This window comes from Ceratotherium simum, unplaced genomic scaffold, assembly GCF_057802395.1.
Source record: "Ceratotherium simum simum isolate JZ-2026a unplaced genomic scaffold, ASM5780239v1 HiC_scaffold_43, whole genome shotgun sequence".
NCBI lineage: Eukaryota > Metazoa > Chordata > Mammalia > Perissodactyla > Rhinocerotidae > Ceratotherium > Ceratotherium simum.
Window position 1 is genome coordinate 1,054,652 of NW_028261259.1, and position 13,740 is coordinate 1,068,391.

General features: G+C 43.7%; 1 protein-coding gene across 18 annotated transcripts in view; it reads right to left on the minus strand.

Annotated features, from left to right (window-relative positions):
* LOC147911321 (uncharacterized) overlaps nucleotides 1-13,740 on the minus strand; it is a 207,098-nt gene that overhangs the window by 190,389 nt on the left and 2,969 nt on the right. For 17 of the 18 annotated variants that reach the window (XR_015550862.1, XR_015550874.1, XR_015550864.1 and 14 more), the window contains exons 3-9: nucleotides 13,606-13,713; nucleotides 13,267-13,302; nucleotides 12,679-12,900; nucleotides 11,596-11,744; nucleotides 11,037-11,299; nucleotides 8,748-8,897; nucleotides 7,072-7,395 (exon numbers count right to left, since the gene is read on the minus strand). The gene's annotated coding sequence lies outside the window, so the exon portion shown is untranslated. Of the gene's footprint in view, nucleotides 1-6,911; nucleotides 6,990-7,071; nucleotides 7,396-8,747; nucleotides 8,898-11,036; nucleotides 11,300-11,595; nucleotides 11,745-12,678; nucleotides 12,901-13,266; nucleotides 13,303-13,605; nucleotides 13,714-13,740 lie in introns of all 18 variants that reach the window. The other variant, XR_015550869.1, reaches the window with a different exon arrangement.

Consider the following 13,740-nt stretch of genomic DNA (forward strand, 5'->3'; position numbering starts at 1 on the left):
AAGGAATGCCCATCCTCCCCAAATTTCCTCATGCTCATTTTAATTCCTCCTTCCCTGCCGTTTGCAAACATATTCTCAGTCCCAGGCAACCAGTGATCAGGTATATGTCCCTATAGATTTTCCTGTATTTTCCAAGAACTTTTATAAATGGGATCATATACTATGTACTCATTTTTTACTGGCTTCTTTCACTCAGAATAATTATTCTGAGATTTATGCTTGTCCTTGCATGTACTATGAATTCATTCCTATCCCCAACCCTTCCATGGCAGCACTGTGCACACGCCCGAGCGCTTCCCAGGTTGGCGTGAGAGCCAATAGTACTGCTGCATCCCCAAAAGTAGGAATGCGCCTTGGTGCAACTCTGGGAGGTGTTGGCAGCAGCCCTGGACCTGCACATGAATGCTTTCCTGGATGGTTGGAAATCCCACCGTGCCAATGGAGTCCCAATGATTGGCCAATGCTCAGAACCCTTGAAGAAGCCCCACCCACCAAGCACAAAGGCTGGCATGAGCATAAGAAAAGGCAGCAGCAGATCTGGCACATGCAAATGCTTCTCCCAGATGGCACAAATACCCATAGTAGTGCTGTGGTCACACAACTGGAGTGCGATGCCTCCGTGTGGCGGCAGCTCTGAGCCCAGTGTGAATGCTTTCTCAGCGGGTGGGAACACCCACTGTACCAACAGAACTTCCAGCATATGGGGTGGGATCAGAGACACACCTCATGCTTCCCCCACAGTGGTAGCAGGTGGAATCTGTGAGCTGATACTACCACAAATACGCAGGCAAAAGATTAGTTCATCAAACAACATAAGAAACTACAGTAAAAATTCAGAGCAGAAGGAAATGACAAGTCTCCAGAAACCAACCTTGAAGTCACAGAAATTTACAATCTAAATGACAGAGAATTCAAAATAACTGTCATAAAGAAACTCACCAAGTTACAGGAATGTTCAGACAGTTCGATGAACTCAGAAATAAAATTAATGAGGAAAAGGAATACTTCATCAAAGAGACTAAAACTATTAAAAAAAACCCAGAAATTCTGGATATGAAAAACATAATTAGTGAGATAAAAAAGAATCTAGAATCCTTAAAAAATAGATCTGATATTATGGATGAAAGAATTAGTGATTTAGAGGACAGAAATATAGAAATGCTTCCAGTGGACGAGGAGAGAGAAGTCAGATTTTTAAAAAATGAAGGAATTCTTGGAGAAATATATGACTCAATTATAAAAGCAACATAAGAATTATACTTATTCTGGAGGGAGAAAAGAGGGAGAAAGGAGCAGAGAGCTTGTTCAAAGAAATAATAGCTGAGAACTTCCCAAACCTGGGGAAGAACCGGACTTACAAATACATGAAGCCAACAGAATGCCTAATTACATCAATGCTAAAAGACCTTCTCCAAGGCATATAATAGTAAAATTGGCAAAAGCCAATGACAAAGAAAAAATATGAAGGGAAGCAAGACAGAAGAAAATAACCTACAAAGGAACCCCTATCAGGCTTTCAGCGTATTTCTTGGCAGAAACTTTACAGGCAAGGAAAGAATGGAATGATATATTAAAAATAGTGAAAGACAGAAACTTTCAGCCTAGAATACTCTATCCAGTGAAACGATCCTTATGATACAATGGAGAAATAAAAGTTTTCCCAGATAAACAAAGGCTGAGGGAGTTCATCGCCACGAGATCTCCCCTACAAGCAATGATCAAGAACGCCCTCATACCTGAAACAAAAAGAAGGCAAATGTCTACAAAGCTTTGAGCAAAGAGATAAATAGACAGACAAAATCAGAAAGCTACAGCTCTGTTTCACAACAGGGTAGCAAATGCTTAATTATAACTTAAAAGAAGAAGGGAAGGAAAGCATCAAAAGTAACTATAAACACTTCAGCTTAGTCACAAATGCACAACACAAAAATGAATAACTTGTGACAACAATAACTCAGAAAGAGAAGAGGAAAGGGATGGAACCTGCTTAGACTAATGGAGATAAGAGGCTATCAGAAGATGGACTATCTCATCTATGAGATCTTCATACAAACCTCACAGTAACCAGCAAACAAAAAATCAGAGCAGAGCCATAGATCATAAAAAAAGAGAAAACCTCCACAGAAAACCCCCAAAATGAAATGGTAGTCAGAAACACAAGGGAAGAGAAACAATGGAAATATAGATTAAGTGGGATTAAGTCCTCATGTATCAATAATCACTCTAAATGTAAATCGATTGAATTCTCCAATCAACAGACACAGAGTTGTGGGGTGGATTAGAAAACAAGACCCAACAATATGCTGCCTCCAGGAAACACATCTCAGCTCTAAAAACAAACAGGCTCAGAATGAAGGGATGGGAGACGATACTCCAAGCAAATGGCAAATAAAAGAAAGTATGTGTTGGCATACTTATATCAGACAAAGCCGACTTCAAGATAAAAAAGACTATGAGATACAAAGAGGGGGGATATATAATGATAAAGGGGACTTTCCACCAAGAGGACATAACACTTATAAAGATATATGCACCTAACACAGCAGCACAAAAGAATATAAAGCAACTATTAATAGACCTAAAGGGAGAAATTAACAGCAACACAATAATAGCAGGGGACCTGAACAACCCACTTACATCCATGGATAAATCATGCAGAGAAAGACAACAAGTAAATAGTGGAATTAAATGAAACATATGATCAGATGAACTTAATCGATATATATAAAGCATACCCTCCCCAAACAGCAGAATACACATTCTTCTTAAGTGCACATGGAACATTCTCAAAGATAGACCATATGTTGTGAAACAAGGCAAGCCTGAATAAATTTAAGATTGAAATCATATCAAGCTTCTTTTCTGACCACAATGCTAGGACACTAGAAATCAACTACAAGAAAAAAGATTGGGAAGTCACAGATATGTGGAAACAAAAGAACACATGACTGAAGAACCATTGGATCAATGCACAAATCAAAGGAGAAATCAAAAAATACCTGAAGACAAATGAAAATGAAGAGACAACAAAACAACTCTTATGGGATGCAGCAAAAGCAGTTCTAAGAAGGAAATTCATAGCAATACAAATGCACCTCAACAAACAAGAAAAATACCAAATAAGTAACCTTAAACTACACCTAATAGAACCAGAAAATGAAGAAAAAGTGAAGCCCAAAGTCAGCAGAATGAGGGAAATAATAAAAATTAGAGCAGAAATAAATGAAATAGAGACTAAAAAAACAGTAGAAAGGATCAATGAAACAAAGAGCTGGTTCTTTGAGAAGACTGAAACAAAATTGACAGACCCTTAGCCAGACTCACTAAGAAAAAAAGAGAGAAGGCTCAAAGACATAAAATTAGAAATGAAAGAGAAGAAATTACAACAGATACCACAGAAATCAAAAGGACAATCAGAGAATACACTGAACAACTTACATGCCACCAATTTCAATAACCTAAAACAAATAGATAAATTCTTAGATTCATACAACCTCCCAAAACTGAATCAAGAAGAAATAGAGAAAATGAACAGACCAATCACAAGTAAAGAGATCAAAATGGTTATCAAAAACCTCCCAAAAAACAAAAGTCCAGGACCAGATGGCTTCTCTGGAGAATTCTACCAAATATTCAAACAAGATTTAATACCTATGCTTCTCAAACTATTCCAAACAGTTGAAGAAGATGGAACACTTCCTAATTCATTCTATGAGGCCAACATCACCCTGACAGCAAAAGCAGGCAAGGACAGCACAAAGAAGGAATATTACAGGCCAAAATCACTGATGAACACAGATGCAAAAATCCTCAACTAAATATCAGCAAATCGAACACAGCAATATATTAAAGGGATCATATACCATGATCAAGTGGAAATTATACCAGGGATGCCGGGATGGTTCAACATCCACAAATCAATCAATGTGATACACCACATTAAGAAAATGAGGAATAAAAATCACATGATCCTCTCCACAGATGCAGAGAAAGGATTTGACAAGATCCAACATCCATTTATGATAAAAACTCTCAATAAAATGGGTATAGAAGGAACGTACCTCAACACAGTAAAGGCCATATATTACAAACCCACAGCCAACATCATACTTAATGGTGAAAAAATTAAAGCCATTCCTCTGAGAACAGGAAGAAGACAAAGGTGCCCACTCTCGCCACTCGCATTCAACATAGTACTGGAGGTTTTGGCCAGAGCAATTAGGCTGGAAAAAGAAATAAAAGGAATCCAAATTGGAAAGGAAGAAATAAAACTCTTGCTGTTTGCAGATGACATGACTGTAAATATAGAAAACCCTAAAGAATCCATCAGAAAACTATTAGAATAATCAACAACTGCAGCAAAGTTGCAGCGTACAAAATCAACTCACCCCAGTCAGTTGCAATTCTATACTCTAATAATGAACTAACAGATAGAGAACTCAAGAATACAGTCCCATTTACAACTGCAACAAAAAGAAAAAAGTGTCTAGGGATAAATTTAACCAAAGAGGTTAAAGACCTATACAATGAAAACTATAAGACATTATTAAAAGAAATCAATGATGACCTGAAGCAATGGGAAGATATTCCATGCACATGGATTGGAAGAATAAACACAGTTAAAATGTCCATATTACCTAAAGTAATCTACAGATTCAATGCAATCACAATCAGAATCCCAATGACATTCTTCATAGAAATAGAACACAGAATCCTAAAATATGTATGGAATAACAAAAGACCTCGAATAGCCAAAGCAATCCTGAGAAGAAAGAACAAAGCTGGAGGCATCACAATCTTAACTTGAAAATATATTACATAGCTATAGTAATCAAAATGGCATGGTACTGGCACACAAGCAGACTCATAGATCAATGGAACAGAACTGAAAGCCCAGAAAGAAAACCACACATCTGTGGTCAGTTAATCTCTGACAAAGGAGCCAAGATCATACAATGGAGAAAGGAAAGTCTCTTCAATAAATGCTGTTGGGAAAACTGGACAGCCACATGCAAAAGAATAAAAGTAGATCATTATCTTCATCCATACACCAAAATTAAAACGAATTGGATAAAGACTTGAATCTAACACTTGAAACATAAAACTCCTAGAAGAAAATATACGCAGTACAGGCTTTGACATCGGTCTTAGCAGCAGCTTTTCCAATACCATGTCTACTCAGGCAAGGGAAAGAAAAGAAAAAATATACAAATGGGACTACATGAGACTAAAAGGCTTCTGCAAGGCAAAGGAAACGATGAATAAAACGAAAAGATAGGGCCGGCCCAGCGGCTTAGTGGTTAAGTGCGCGCGCTCTGCTACTGGCGGCCCAGGTTCGGTTCCCGGACGCGCATAGACGCACCTCTTGTCCAGCCATGCTGAGGCTGCGTCCCACATACAGCAACTAGAAGGATCTGCAACTATGACATACAACCATCAACTGGGACTTTGGGGAAAAGAAAAAGGAGGAGGATTGGCAATAGATGTTAGCTCAGAGCCGGTCTTCCTCAGAAAAAAAGAGGAGGATTAGCACGGATGTTAGCTCAGGGCTGATCTTCCTCACAAAAAAAAAAAAAAATGAAAAGACAACCCACCAACTGGGAGAAAATATTTGCAAATCATATAGCTGACAAGGGGTTAATCTCCAAAGTATATAAACAACACAAACAATCCAACAACAAAAAAACAGGTAATCCAATCTAAAAATGGGCAGAGGATATGAACAGACATTTTTCCAAAGAAGATATACAGAAGGCCAGACACATGAAAAGATGTATAACGTCACTAATTATTAGGGATATTCAAATCAAAACTACAATGAGAGATCACCTTACACCTATCAGAATGGCTATAATTCCCAAGACAAAAAAATAACAAATGTTGGAGAGGATAAGGAGAAAAGGGCACCCTCACACACTGCTGGTGGGGATGCAAACTGGTGCAGCCACCAGGGAAAACAGTATGGAGATTTCTCAAAAAATTAAAAATAGAAATACCATACCTTTCAGCTATCCGACTACTGGGTATTTATCCAGAGAAATTGAAATCAACAATTCAAAGAGATTTATGCACCCCTGTGTTCACTGCGGCATTATTCACAATAGCCAAGACATGGAAGCAACCCAAGTGCCCTGCTACAGATGAATGGATAAAGAAGATGTGCTATGTATTATATACAATGGAGTACTACTCAGCCAGAAAAAAAAGACAAGATCATCCTGTTTGCAACAACCTGGATGGACCTTGAGGGTATGATGTTAAACGAAATAAGCCAGACAAAGACAAATATGCATGATTTCACTCATATGTAGTAGATAAACATACACAGGGATAAAGAGAACAGATTAGTGGTTACCAGAGGGGATGCGGGCTGGGGGTTGAGTGAAAGAGTTAAAGGGGCACATATGCATGGTGATGGATAAAATTTAGACTACTTGTGGTGAGCACGATGCAGTCTATACAAAAATTCACAAATAATAATGAACACCCGAAATTACACAATGTTAACACGCTTTAGAATTTCAATAAAATAATGAAAAAAAAATAATTCATTCTTTTTTATGGTTGAATAGTATTCTACTGTGGGGATAGACCACACTTTGTGTATCCGTTCACCAGTAGATGGACATTTGGGTTGTTTTCCATTTTTGTCTACTATAAATTGGTTGTTATCAACATGTGTGTACAAGTCTGTGTATAGACATACGGGTTTATTTCCCTTGGATGGATTCCTAGGGGAGGAATGGCTGGGTAGACGTATGTAATAACTAAAGACGCATCCAAGCTATTTTTCACCAGCACTCGATGAGAGTTTCAGTGAATTGACATCTTCAACAACACCTGCTATAGTCAGTCTTTTTAATTTTAGCCATTCTCAAGTATGGTGGAATCTCAGGATGACTGTCACTTACATTTCCCCAATGACTCATGTTGTGAAGGAGAAGGCAAGCCACACACAGACTGGGAGAAAACATCTGCAAAACATATCCCTAGAAAAGGACATGTATTTATAATATATAAAGAGCTCTTACAACCCAATAGTAAGAAGACAAGCAACACGTCATGCCTTACCAGGAGACAGCAGATGAGGCCTGTGATGAGCACCAGGATTCCCACCAAGCAGATGAGGATGAGAGCCCAGACGGGGTGGTCTGCGGAGACAAGTGCTGGGATGAGCCACCTCCTGTCATTGCCCCAGGGCTCCTGCTGACCCCACTGTGCCTCAACCATCCTTGACAAGGGTTGGCCAACTTTCCTCATCATCCAAGACCCTGTGCGCATGGTTCTCTTCGATGAGGCACAGCATCAAGATACTCGCCCCCTACCGTGGGCTGGGGCTTCCTGCAGGTTTACCAGGCTTCTCAGTCAAGGTGTCATCTCTGTTGGGAGAATATTCTGGAAGTGAATGAAATGGAGAATGCATGTGAGTGTGTTTCACTCTTTTTAATAAAACTTTTTAGACACAGAAAAATAAAGGGAGAGTCTCATAAACATCCATCATCTAATTTAACCATGTATATTCCATCCAATTAAAACAATATTTCATCAATGTATAAATTATTAACACTTGCCACCCTTGATTCATCCCATGTTTTCAATGAAATATTAAAGTCAAGTAGACATCATCATGTTTCACCCCATTTTAGTTTCCATCTCTAAAAAGTGAGCACACTTTGCTACAAAATCCAAGACCATTATCACAGAACAAAAGTTTCATAAGTTAAACCAAATTCATACCTCTGGGCACAGAGGACTGAATTTGAGCTGGACTTTCTTAGGACGGCTTGGGGGAGAATGGGTCATCACAGTTGGCAAGCCTATGGGATCTCTCTAAATTTGTAAATTCCCACTCAAAAGTGTTCTTCCGTGCCTAGAAACACATTCATCCCCTTCTCCTTTATCTATTTGCTTAATATTCATTTTCTAGGATTAACCTACAATGTAATATCCTGCAGGAAGTCTTCTCTGATTTCCACCTGCAAGTATGAGTTTGTTCACATCAAATAATTGATAATTTTCAATTCTCTATTCTTGTTATTGCCAGCTACAACATAAACTCCAGGAGAGTAGGAAACGCAGCACTCAATGGGCATGGGGGAAGGGGTGCAGGTCCCCCCCTACTTGTACCTCTACCCAGACAACCTCTTAGAGGAGTGCTGTCTGATATGGAGCAGCAACAAGTCTCTTTTTGAATTAAAATTAATTTTAGTTAAACAAAATAAAAATTCTAGTACCTCAGTAACATTAAAAATCAGTAACAATAAAGACCAGTCACAATACCATCCTTCAAGCACTCGACAGCCACATGCAGCTATGCACTGGACAGCACAGATAGAACATTCCACCACTGCAGAAAGTTCTAGCGCATTGGTGCTCATCTAGAGCGGGACTTGGCAAACTATAGCCTGTGGACCAGGAACCACAACCACCCCCAAACCTGTAAGTCTGCTTCACACACAGCTGGAGGCCCTCACTGACCATCTGGCCCAGTGGCTCTCAGTGCAGAGATAAGGAAACAAAAGTCCAGAAAGGGGAGGTGACTAGCTTGAGGTCACAGAGCTGTCTAGGAGAAGGTGAGGGCCTCCCATACTACACTGGTGTCCTTTTCTCTCTCTCAGTGGTGGGTAAAGACTGGGGGACTATGCCACCTCCTGCCAGCCTGAGAAAGTTCAATGTTCTCTCAGACCCAGGCCTCCAGAGTCCCTAGAAAGGCCTCACTTTCTTCCCCAAAGACCAGGGAGCCTTACCATCCCCAAGGACATTCTTTCCGTCCAGGGTAAAGTTCTGCAGCTGGGTACCATTCTGGTCAGCCGCAGGAATTCCTCATAGATGGCAACTCTGTCCAGTCTCTGTGCCAAGGCGGCAAGGTACACAGGGAGTCCACTCCAGTGTGGTTACTGTGGGGGACAGACATGGAAGGACACAAAGGATGATCAAGGGTGTCTGGAATTCTACCCTGATTCTAGATTCCCTGCTTCTGGGTCCTGTCCAAGAGAACTTTCTGCAATAATGTCAACATTTGTCTGCATTACTAAATACACTCATTATTAGCCCCATGTTGTTATCGAGCACTTAAAATGTGGCTAGTGTGTGTGAGCGAGGAACTGAATTTCTCATGTAATTTCATTTCAAGTAATTAATTTATAAACAAATAACTACAGGGAGAACATTTTTCAAACTTTGGAGTAAGGACTTCTGCAAATGCATAAAAACAATGATAACACTGGTAAAAATGGTCGAAATCATCTTTTCAGAAGTCTAGAAATTAATCAAAGGCTTGTAAGAATCTGAGGAGGGTTTAGTGAAGACACACGGTGGAATCTTGATAAACGGAGCAAACTTTGTGGCACTATAACTTTCACTATTCCCATCTTGCTCTCACAATATCCTCCATAACTTTGAAAATCATCAGTCACAGAACCATGGTAGCTGAGACAACCAGCAGCCCAGCAGCCATAATGGGTCTGGAGCTCTGAAAAGACCCATCCCCACCGAACTGTCACTAGCTGACCTACTTGGCAGCTCCCCGAAAAAGCCCCATGTTCAGGGCTTGTCGTTACTTGAGTCAGAGCTTGCCCAGGGTGGAAAGTCTGTCCCCAAGTCACTTGCTAAAAACAATAAGCACTAATTGTTTTCTATTGTAGTTGCCTGAGGGAGTGATACCAGGAGAGGCAGGCAAGAGGTGAGCCAACAACTTAAAAGAAAAATTGGGGGAATGAGATGTCCACAGGGGGCTTTGAAAAGCTCCAGTGTATTTGTGGGCCTCTAGAAGGCCACAAGGGCTCAGGAATGTGGCACGCCCAGGACAGACTTGAGAACGTCTGAATCTCTAGTTGGAGGGGTGGCTTAATATCTGAAAACTTGATTATGTAATACAGCATATTAATAGAATAAGGGGCAAAACCACGTAATCTCGACCATATATATAGAAAAGAATTTCACAAAATGCAACGCCCTTCATGCCTAAAAAAGAAAACACTCAACAAATTAGGAATAGAAAGAAACTTTCTCAACCTATAAATAGCATCGATGAAAAACCCACGGCTAACACCATATTCAACGGTGAAAGACTGAAAATTTCCCCCTAAGACCAGGGACAAGACAATGATGTCTTCCCTCATCTCATATGTTAATCACAGGTACTAGAGGTTCTGATGAGGGCAATTAGGCAAGAAAAAGGAATAAAAGAAACCCAGATTGGAAGGGAAGAGGTAAAACTATTTGTTTTGCACAGGAGAAGATATTGTATACAGAAAAACCTAAAAAATACACCCGCCCCCCCCACACAATATGTGAATCGTATCCCAACAGGTGTATAAATAATTTAAATTGCCCCATGTGGTTAGTGGCTCCACTATTGGAGAGCACAGTTAGACTGCTGATATTTGTTGAAAGTCTCCAGAAGAGGAGGAGGAGGAGGATGCTGGAGGTTGGTGGCCCCAAATGTTAATGCTTTTCTCAACCCCCAAAAACCTATGGAAGGAGATGGTAGGATTAGCTGACAGGGATGTGGGGGAGAATGGGCACCATGTCAGTGACTTCCAGATCAAGGACGTGTCACGGGAGCTCAGAGCCATCAGCCACCAGCTAAGCCAATGCTTCCAATCTCCTCAACCTACATCACGTCGGTGACCAGGCAGGAGAGGAATATGTCTCACAGCTGGCCGCCTCTGTAGAGCTTGGTGACCTAGAACAAACGCGAGGGAGAGTGGGTGAGATTGAGGTCTCCTGGGGATGCAGGGGGCCACTGGAGCCAGTGAAAGATCACAGATCTTGGGGCAAGGGAGACCTGACTTCAAATCCTGGCTCTGCCCCTAACTCATTGTGTGATCTTAGGCACAACACTCCCCTTTCTAAGCTTCAGTTTACCCATGTGAGAAATGGGGAAGGCAGCTAGGACATCACCTCTGGAAACGGAGAGAACCCAGACACGCAGGGAAAGTGGAGGATTGAAACAATCATGTAACAGACGTAAGTCAGGCGGAGGAATGAGGGTGCCCTCAGGGCAAGGAGAGACGGGAGAGGGGAGACCCCACCTGGTCCTGGGTGTCCCTCAGCAGGGCGGTGTACTCCGAGGATGTGGGCTCTGGGTTGCTGAGGTTCCAGCTGATGATGTGGAAATGTAGCTGGTGCTCTCTCTGGATGGATAAACTCCAGGGTGCAGAGCCTGGAACCACCGAGAGGAAGAGCAGACAGGTGGAGACTCTCCGCTCCCAGCACAGAGGCATGGTGGCCCACGGGGTCAGGATGGTAGGTGCAGACGGCGTCCACACTGCTGGCTTCCCCATCCTTTCCAGGCCTGGGGAGAGAGGGACGTGGGGACTCTAGAGAGAGGTCCTGAAACCTCTGGGGTGGGGGCCAGAACAGGAAGGAGGAAATGGGAGGACGGGGGGAGACAGAGAGGGGTGGTGACAAAAGTGGTCATTAGGGGCAAATGCTCAGGGGAGGGTCTCACCTGAGGGAGACCAGTCTGCAACTCAAGGAGAAGAGGCCCAGGCTGCTCTTCTTGAACAAGGATCCAGCTGGGGAGGAAGGAGGAGGAGGAGGAGCAGGAGGGACAGGGAGTGGGGGAGGGGCTGGGTGGGATTAACCCACCAGGAGCTGCTGGGACCAGGGTCTCCCCAGGCTCTGCAGGACCCTCTCAGTGGAGTTGAACGTGGCTGAGCCGTTGCTCCTGTCTGATGAATACCGGAGGGTGGAGATGGGGAAGGTGACTGTGAGGATCTTCAGGTTGTGTCCCAAAGCTGCAAGACAAGAGGGAGAGCGATGGCCATCACTGAGAGCTGGCCTGAGACCACACCAGAGTCCTGCACTCATTATCATCTGTCGTCTTCTCTCCCAGTGGCACCACCACCCACCCGTGTGGTCACCCAAGTCAGAACCAGCACATCTGCTCAGCTCCTCCTCCCTCCCAGTAACACCAATTCCAGTTGCGCACTGGTCCTCACATACACTCCCTCTCTCCATCCCTGTCCCAGCTCAGGTCTCAACTTCCTTCACCTGGACCAACACCCCAGCAGGCTCACTGGATGCTCTGTCTAAAGGATGTTCTACATGGACTACTAGAAGAATCTTTCTGAAATGAATACCTCACTAGGGCCACCACTGCTCTAGTACCACCCATGGCTCCCTATGGCCTTCAGTGTTTAGTTCAACCTTCTTGACCCGGCACTCAAGGCTCTACTCAATCTGGCTCCTGCTGACCTTTCAGTCTCATTTTATCCATCTACTGCAGGTTAAACGTTTTGCTTCACACAACCCAAATTCATTTCAATTCTCCCCATAGGGCATGTTGTTTCTGGCCGGAGCCTTTGATCACGGAATCCTCTCTGCCAGGAAAACCCTTCATCCTCTAGTTGCCAGGGTCCCTCCTACTTATTCTTAAAGACTCCATTCTGGTGAAACTTTCTCTAGCAAGCTCTTCCCCTCCAAATTATGCCAGGCGCCTCTCCCCGAAACATCCCACATTGTACTATAATGGTGTGTTAATTTCACAAGATTAGGGGCTCTCTGAGGGCTGGCCTTAGACTGAATCGTCGGTATAATCTTTGTGATCAGCATGATTGCCCTAAAACCAAAATTTCACACCCTGGCTTCCCAGCTCCTGGATCACAACTGGCTGGTGGAGGAGTGGGGCTGGAGAGCTTCTCTTGGGAAGGAAAAGGGGCCCACAGATACCTGTGGTGGCTTCTGGGGGCACAGGTGATGATGAAGTATGCAGGGACGTGGTGTCTGGCTCAGGAGCTGTGGCGAGGGCTGTCATCAGGGAGGGCCAGAGTGGGAGGAGCCCCCAGGCTCACCCGGGCTCCAGCAGTGGCTTTCCCAGGACCACCATTCACAGGTGAAGCATAAATGAGAGTGAGGGGACGGGTGACTGTGTGAGTAGAGGGATGAGCAAGCCTGGATGAGAGGAGCCCGAGAGAGAGATATGTGAACAAGAGAGACTGAACTCGGAGGAGAGACAGATGGACAGGCAGAAAACTGGACAGACGGATGGGATACGTGGAAAAGGAGGACCAAGGGCAGGGCTTCAGGAGAATTAAAGTGAAAACCACGTGGGGTCAGAATGTGGTGGAGAAGACGTCTGTGTCTAAGGCTTTCTCACACTGGGCTGGGACTCTCCACCAGAACCCGGGAGGGAGAGAAGGGATGAATTAGGGCCCTTCCAGGTGCTTCCCTCACCAAGGGCAGCGGGTGAAGGAGAACAAGTGCTCCCCAACCCCAAATGTGGACGGGACCCAAGAGATCAGGACCAGGAATACTCACTGGTGGTAGCTGGGGCCACGGCTCCATAGGTGTAATCTGTGGAGAGAAGGTGAGAGGAGCTGAGCAAGAGTTGGGGTGAACATAAAGGATTAAGGGAGAGGGAGGATGTAGGGAGCTTTGTGGGAAAAGCAGAGGGGAAAGCAGAGGAGAAGAGGGGAGTGGTGTTGAGGGGGGAGGCAACGAGATGGAAGGTGGCTGGACCCAGTGATCACACAGTGATGAGAAGACTGATCCCAGACCAGGAGCATAGAGAGATGGATCATAGCTCACTTTAGAGCAACGGAGGCAACACAGAACTCTGACTGGGAGAGAGAGTGTGGCTGTAGCCCAGCCCCTCACCACTGACGTAGAGGCTGTCCCCGTCCAGGGTGAGGGAGCCCAGGTGGGTGACGCCCTGGGTCTCATGGCTCAGCTCCCAGTAGAGTCGCTCTCTGTCCAGCCCGGGACCTGCGGGGGTCAGAGTGGAAGGTGCAG